At 38.3% G+C, this 8,437-nt stretch overlaps 2 pseudogenes; one reads left to right on the top strand and one right to left on the bottom strand.

Annotated features, from left to right (window-relative positions):
- The first annotated feature begins 1,385 nt into the window (after window positions 1-1,385).
- On the top strand, window positions 1,386-4,302 carry LOC112202380 (annotated as a pseudogene).
- Window positions 4,303-4,644: 342 nt separating this feature from the next.
- LOC112202956 lies at window positions 4,645-8,146 on the bottom strand (annotated as a pseudogene).
- Between the last annotated feature and the right edge of the window lie 291 nt (window positions 8,147-8,437).

Raw genomic sequence — 8,437 nt, 5'->3', positions numbered from 1 at the left:
CTGACGCCGCCTAATCTACAATATTAGAGTGGTGGTGCTTACGAAAGAGTTTGCTTATAGCTACTGTTGTCCGTCTGAAATCTTATCTCTTATGTTGTTTTCTTGTGCCAGATTGGGAACGGCTATAATGCACGTCCAATAGGCATGCAGTTTGTTAAGTCTGAATCATCAATTGAGTCAGATCCCCTAGATTAATCTGTTCATAACTTCTAATCCCCTAGATTAATCACCCATAAATTAATCCCCTAAATTAATTCCTTAGATTAATATCCTAGATTAATCTGTTCATAATTGTAATTATTTTTCACCTTAGCTTCAAGCATTATTGTGCCCTATATATTTGTTCATCGTAAACCTTATCAGATCAAGGAGAATAATTTTCTACACAGTTTCTTACTTGACATCGAAGTACAAATTATTAAAAGTAGCTGGTGTGCGTGCTTGAAATTTTTCATAAGACCTGGTTGATCAATGGTTTATATTGTGTATGAGACCTTTCATGAAAGCGATGAAACTATGAAACTATGATAAATTTACGCCCACGGGGCTGGTGTTGGTCGTGGCGGCCTGCGATGGGAACAGATCTGGGAGCAATATCTGGCCCCCCACTTCGGGCAAGTGGTATAGTCGTATAGATAGAGACAATCAATCTTGCATCCCCTTAAAAAAATTGATTTGAAATAGTGTCCACACTCCACTCTCTGTGTGCAGTAACAACTAATTAGTGTAGCCACCCTAGTGTTGGAAGGCAAAGAAAATTGGAGAGAAAACTTTAAAAAAAGTAGAAGGCCTTTGATCCCATTTGTCTAACCTTATATCACCCTCCCTGGCCTCCATCTCGTTCACAGGTCAAACGGACACTTCTTATCCCCACAATAAATTTCTCTAAATTAGTGACGCACCATTGCAAAGCCATGAATTCATCCTTTTTTTTTTAATTATTATTTATTTATTTATTTTGCTATTGTTTTTTTTGTTTTGGCTCGAGCCTCCAATTTGTTCCTGGTAGATGTTTTGCTTTGATCAACCCGTGTGGGGAAAAACATTAAAAGCCAAAAAGTTTTGGCTAGCAAATATAGCTTTATTGAACTTCTCCAAATCTCTAAAACTCAAAGCGCAATTTCTCCCATATGCACCAATGCATCCCCTTTTTTATCTCCACCCGTTCCCCTCCAAAACCTGGTAGTTTTGGCAATATAAAGACACTCATCGTATACTTACCAAAAAAAAAAGACAGTCATCGTATGAGGGGTATTGCCCGGGCCCGGGCCGCTGCTTTCACTAAAAAATCATCTTCCCTGCTTTTGAGCCTTTGAGGGAAATTTTGCTATGCCAATTCTCCAAGTGGTGATCTAATCTTCTTCTTTATTCCTCCTGGCAGTCTATCACTGTCACGGTCGCCTCTCATTAGGTTCAATTTAAATGTAACAGTGATAAGTGTACTAAGTTTCACCATTCTTATTATTATAAGTGTACTAAGTTTCACTCCAAGGTTAAATACCAAAAGAAAAAGAGAAAAGTTTAACTCCAAGCGGAGCTAAGCTTCTAAAAATATAATACACCCCCGGCCCACTTCCTTCTCTACAAAGGCATCGTTAGCTATAACGAACCCTAAACTCCAGAAAAATTCCCAATTTGCGACAATCATGGCATGGTCCAACAACGCGGTCTTTGCTCTCCAAGGCTCCTTTTTCGTATTCGGGATTTTAGCCAACGCTGTATTCTGCACACAAATCAGTCGAAACGTGCTAAAAGGCTGGCTAGATATGAACGAGCGAGATCTGAGAGGAGGAGGTCGGTTAGAGAAAGATAGATGAGATCAGATCTCAGATATCTTGTATTTCCTTGTTATTTTTCTTTTTTTCCAGATTACTGTAATGATATAATTCTTTTTGAGTCTTTCATCGTTAGCAATCTTCTTTGATTCTTCTTTTAGGCAGCGTTTGTTTCATCGGATACGGAGGGTAGATAGGAAAATTTAAATCTAATCTGGTAACTAATCATGTTTGGCCGTCTAGATAATTTGCAACCAGATTTTTCAAATCTTATCAGGTATGGATTAGCAATCTGGTTAGAAAGGTGAGATATAATTTATCCAACTAGAAAAGCCTCCAAATATCCAGTTTCAACCACGATAGAACTGAACCTCTGCCTCCAGCTTCTCCCCTCTCACAATCTTCCTCCATCTTCTCCCCTCTCACAATCTTCCTCCATCTTCATCTTCTTCTATTTTCTTCTTTTCTGGTATTCCACCGCCGTTATGAAACGTATTCCGATCATTGAATTCGTGAGCTGATGAGTTTGGATTCACCGCTCTACGTGGATTCTTCCTCTAGATCTAATTTCGTCGAAGCTTCATGTAGATTCATCTGATCTGATGGGTGTGGGTAGATCTTCAAGATCTCAGACTTGCAGTGGAATGGAGATGGCCGGTGATGAACGAAAGCTATGGTTCCGCACTGGCGAGCTGTGGATGCTAAGTGCGAGGGAGGCCATGAGAGAGAGAGAGAGAGAGAGAGAGAGAGAGAGAGAGAGAGAGAGCAGTGGTGGTGGGATGTATGGTCTAGGTTGTTGACCGGCGATGAGAGAGCAGTGGTGACTAAGACGGCCGGCGGTGATGTCTGAGCCGATCTCTGATTTTCTTTCTTTTATTATTTATTTTTAAATTTTGTCACATATCCTTATCCAATTTTGTATCAAACAACTGATAAGATTAGGATTAGCTATCTTAACCTCTTACAAATCCAATCCTATTCAAACAGGTTAACTAACCTAATCCTATCTTGTTTACCAACGTGTTGGTCCGATTAATTTTGTGTTAAATGTCCCAAGTCTTTACATATTCATTTGTTAATCAACTGTTTCTATTTTCATTTTTTTTTTGTTTTATTCTCTTCAACCTGTTTCTATTTCAACATTGAGGATATGACTCTTATGTGACGTTAACTTCTTTGTCTTACATTTGGTTTTTGATTGATTTGCAGCGTTGGATATCCGTAAGCTTCACAAATGAACCCGAGTACTTCTGGCTTGATGTAATTATAACTACATAAGTGTTGTGGGGATATCTCATGGCTTAGTTTAGACTGTTCTGTTTTGTACCTTAATTTTATGGGAATGTTGTGTAAGACAGTAAACTTGTCTGGATAAGTATCAAAATCTATCTGATGTTTGGTTTAATTTAGTTTTTTTTTTTCTTTTCCTTTTCTTTTTGGTTTGGTGTATTTTTACATATGCAGAAGATATTTACAATCGATATTAATATGAAGGGTATATATCTCTCTTTCTGGGCCGGAGGTGAGAGCATAGCCTGCACTCTGTCTCTACCTCCCTTTATTTTCTAGATAGGTTGGGAAAAAAGGCGAGAGGGAGGGAGGGAGGTTTTTGTTGATCAGCTTGTTTTGAGAGTTCCCGATGTGGGAGCATGGGGTATGAAACTATGAATATTGTGAGCTCCATTGGCATTATCATGGCCAACAAGCAACATATGCCTCTTTGCTTTTGGTTTTGCTACAACTTTGACTGAGAGCCACTTCTCTGTTACTGCATTGGTTGGTTTCATATCGAATGCATCTGGGTACTCAGCATCGAAACACGTTCCTCTTTGGGAACTTATTTGGTTCTCACTTGTAGCCAATGCCTCAATTACAGGGATGAACTTGAGTCTCATGCTTAACTCTGTCTGCTTTTATCAGATATCGAAGTTGAGCATGATTCCGGTGGTCTCTGTGATGGAGTGGATTATCCACGGTAAAAATTTCTCAAGGGAAGTCAAGAACTCAAGATTGCTGTGGCAGTGGTGATAATAGGTGTGGGCATATGTACCGTCACCGATGTTAAAGTTAATGCCAAAGGTTTTCTCTGTGCTTCTGTGGCCATCTTGTGTACATCATTACAACAAATTTCAATAGGTTCATTACAGAAGAAATACTCAGTAGGCTCTTTTGATTGCTCAGAAAGACGGCTCCAATTCAAGCTATCTCCCTTCTCATTCTTGGTCCATTTGTTGTTTACTTTCTTACTGGAAAACTTTTAACGGATTACAAGATGACGTCTAGTGCATTTGCATTCATAATGCTCTCTTGCTCCCTAGCAGTATTCTGCAACATCAGTTGGTACCTCTGCATCGGAAGATTCTCAGCCGTGTCATTCCAGGTTTTATTTATTTTTGGCCACATGAAGACTGTCTGTGTCTTGACATTGGGGTGGCTTCTCTTTGATTCAGCTCTCACATTTAAGAACTTGATGGGAATGGCTCTTGCAGTTGTCGGCATTATAGTTTACAGTTGGGTTGGAGGCTGAGAAGCAAACTAGGACATCCCTGCTAAGCACTCTCACAAAAGATCTGAATCCATTGAATGAGGGAATTGCGGAAATCCCATTGAATGGTGATGCATGATTCTATTAAAATGTCGGGCGTGGGGATGAGCCTCCCAGCTTGGTTAGGTTTCAAAAAAGTTACCATCATCTTAGAATCAATATTGATATGAAAAAGATTTAACTCTATATTTTCTTTTGAAGAAAAATGACTAATTACAGCCAGGAGATGTAGAAACTAGAAACCACATCAACTGGAAAGGTTATGGAGAAAAGAAAAAAAAACACAAAACACAAATTGCTACCATGCGGGAAATAAACTTAACAGCAGTACTGGACGGATGAAATATCACACACCTGCCGCAATTTTACAGTAGAAATCTAAGTTCGTTGAAACTATTTGAGTAGTGTCAATAGAATATGGGCTTTAGCTGCTGGTTATTAGAGATCATACCCCAAAAAGGTTAATATCACATTTTCGTTACTATCTAATACAACTAGGACGCAGACACCACTGGCCCTCTATAAATCTCAAAACGCACCCTGCCCAAAACGTCTACATCTATCCCTGAATGTCGTCTGGTACCTGTTCACTTCCCCGCTATTCTTGTAACCGTCACCTGTAATCTGCTTGGCTTCTTGCAAAACTTGATAGAACTCAGATCTCTCATGAATGGCATCTTACGTTTCCTCTTCTTCGACTGAAAACAAACTTAAAAGATCTTATTATAATTTTATGGAAAGCAAAGGTAACTGAAAACAAACCTCACCCGAGAGGCACACACCACCTCCGCAACCATGTCACTGAAATCCTCTCGCTGACTTCGCAGCTTCTTCTCCCCCCTTGCTTGTTCATACCTGTGGAAAACATTACAAGTCACAAACTAGTTCTCAAAGTGGAAAAATTTGAAACTCAAAGTTACTTTTCAGGCAAGACGTTCTCCATAGCTTCTAACTCTTCAGGTTGTAGTAACATCCACTTTATATGCTTTCTGACCTCTCAGAAGATCCATCCTTTTAGATTGCTACCGACAACACGTGTTAGTCGTTAAAGAAAGTGTCTGCCATCGTACTTACTTGGTATAAAGGTCTTTCAGGCTCCTTTCTCTGCTGCTTGTGAAGGTCAATGACATCTGGTTTCTCATTGCCAGTGGGAGTACTGAGAAGGAAGTGCGGAAGTTTGTTAGAAAAATTGAACCAACTCAGAAAATTACCTCAAGTGCAATTGACCCAAGGAAAAAGGAGTTCTCTCAAAATTACCAGCATGTTAAACTACAAAGGGAACTACAAAATAAGGAACTTTACAAGGATATTAAAACAAAATGAAAATGGGAAATAAACAAGGATACCTTGAAAGGCTATCTACAGATTCAACACCATCTTCTAGATCTTTGCCCTCTTCTTCGTCTCTCTCCAAATCACCCCAATGCTTTGTCTTATCAACTGGCTCTTCCTAAATTTCAGAAGGAACAGAAATGTAACGTTATATAATATGCAAATGATACAGTCTAATGCCAATTACAACTTTGTAGGCGCCATTCTACTAGTGATCACCTGATTGTCCAAATCACAAGCCATACCTCATAATTAGGCTGATCTTGTTGCTGAACATCAAACACGTCGCCATACAATGGTTGGCCATAGTATTAAGAAACCAAAGAAAAGCTGTTAGTAAAAAATCAATAATTGAATAAAGAAGTTTAGATCCCGTACATATGATAGCAATGCCGAGCACTTCAAAAAACTTCTTAAACAGAGGCTTTCCACAGCCACCTACATGATTACCAAAGCTAGCTCCGGTGGGGATGGGAGCATTCAGTCCAGGGATTTTCAAATGTGGATATAATGAGGGGGACCATATCTCTGGAATAGAAATACAACAGTTAAGACAATACCAAGCATTAACATACAGTTCAAAAACCAGAGCTAAAGAGAACAAAGGATATTTGCTGTTTCACCTGCATATTTGATGAGACATGGCGGAGGAGCACCATCTGGCATACCAAGAGCTTCTTTCAGTTCATATGACAGCAATTCTGGCTTCATCTCTCTTAATTTTACCTGAAAAAAAAAGAAAAAAGAAAAAAGGAAACAACATCAACAACATGAAGTTGCACTTTCACAAGGAAAAATAGTACAATTATAGAAAAAGGAATTATTTGCTTGAAGTGTTTTCTTCATTTACTTGGCTATGCATGAGTACTCCATCATAAGAATGCAAAAAGACGAGTAATAAATTTTACCAACACCAGAGACATATTCTTGAGCAAGAATATTATTGAAGCACGGATAATACCTCAAACTCTTTCCCTTCATGGTACAGATCACCAAGTGTTGTGAGCTCTGGCATAGTTTGGTACTTGAAAAAGGCATCATGAAGAACCTAAAACACAGATAGCCATAATCTTATTAATAAAACATTACATAAGAGCATTAAAATAAGAGTCCAAAGACTTGATGCCAAATATATTAAAGGCAAACCAGATAATCAATATCTGTTTTGCGCATCTTTGGCTGCATACATTCTCGTTGCACTTGCTTTGTCTTCTTACTATCTTCTTTTTCAATGTATGCCTGCAGTAGACAAACAAATATCGAAGTGGGCATCTTTAAAAAGTTCAACCCTGCCAGATAAAGAACGGAAGAGCACAAAAGAAACCACAATTATATTCTAGCATGTATGCCAAAGTTGCCTAGTTGTTGCATTCAAAACCCATCTAGGTAACTAGCGCAAGTATGGTACATCAGATCAATGTTATGCATGATTGCTTCAAATAATACAGAACAGAAATGCCGTTCATGACTATGGGAACTTTTTAGAATGGATACTAGCAGCTGTACGAACCACGTGTGGATGACCTAATTATAACGAGTTACGTACACAGACAAATTACTTAAATATAACAAGCAAATAGGTGACCTAAATACGAATAATCAAAATAAAAAGCCCCATGACCAGTTTACCTGTCTAATTTTCTCAATTCCAGTTGCAGCAATGAAATCAGGAAGCTGAAACGATTGTTTTCCGGTACCACATTTACCCTGCAAAATGAATCCAGTCTGTATGAGACACCAGTAATAGATCTACTCTCAAATCAGCAGTCTAAATATATTAAAATTATAGATGAGCGCCGACACTGAGCATTATGGGACGGCCTCTGAAAGTTCAAAGCAGATGCACCAGCACCTTTAAAATAAATAAAAAATGTATATTATGCTAAGAATATCCCAAAATAGGGCCCTAATTATGCCTTGATCACGAATCAACACTAGCAGATACATAAAAAGATGAATCAATCAAGGGTGCCTTTTGCCAAACACCTACAAGTCCAGGCTCCACAGTAGCCACATTGCTCTCCTGCAATAACCACGTATAAAAATATAAAAGAAACCTCATCGACGTGATCTTCCCATGCCCTATTTCCTAATCCTATCAGGTTAACCATACCCAATTAATCATGCATCCACGTTTTAATAAATAGTTTTAACATGGCAGCGAATCACTGACCTGTAGAAATTTCCTGTTCTGGCACCAATGCCTTGGCACCAGTACAGTATTCCGATACAATTTCAGAAAGAAAAGCAGTTGCATCCCACACCTGGAAAGTACATATTAACAGTCAAAACAATCTTAATATCAAAGGTATACAAATGTACAGAAAACAACGGACAGAAACAAAAGGCTAACCAGAAATGGAAACAGAGTCAGCGGAACAGCATTCATACCTCAACAACATCTCAGGCCTTGCACGCACAGAGCTTTTTCAATTCTGCAATCTTCATTCGCCGTTGAAGCTGAAAGAATGACCACATTGGCATTAGCCTGAATAGTTTGTCGTCTTTCCCTTAAAAAAAAAACCTTGAGAGATTAAAAAATTTTGAAAATAAATTAAATCACAAGGGTAAATATGACAATTACAAAGTAGATTTTTATTAAGAAAATAAATAAAAAATCTCACAATCCCCATCTTTCTCTCCCACTATTTTCTCTCTATAATAACTGTTTTATTTTATTTTATTTATTTTCTTAAATAAAAAACTATTCACATGCAGAGCATGTATGAAAAAAGCTAGTATATATATAGGGTTAATGCTCATACACCCCGAATCTGTCAAAATA

The sequence above is a fragment of the Rosa chinensis genome, chromosome 5, assembly GCF_002994745.2.
Source record: "Rosa chinensis cultivar Old Blush chromosome 5, RchiOBHm-V2, whole genome shotgun sequence".
In the NCBI taxonomy this organism is placed as follows: Eukaryota; Viridiplantae; Streptophyta; class Magnoliopsida; order Rosales; family Rosaceae; genus Rosa; species Rosa chinensis.
The sequence above is the reverse complement of the archived record's forward strand: the minus strand, read 5'-3'. Positions and strand labels throughout refer to the sequence as shown.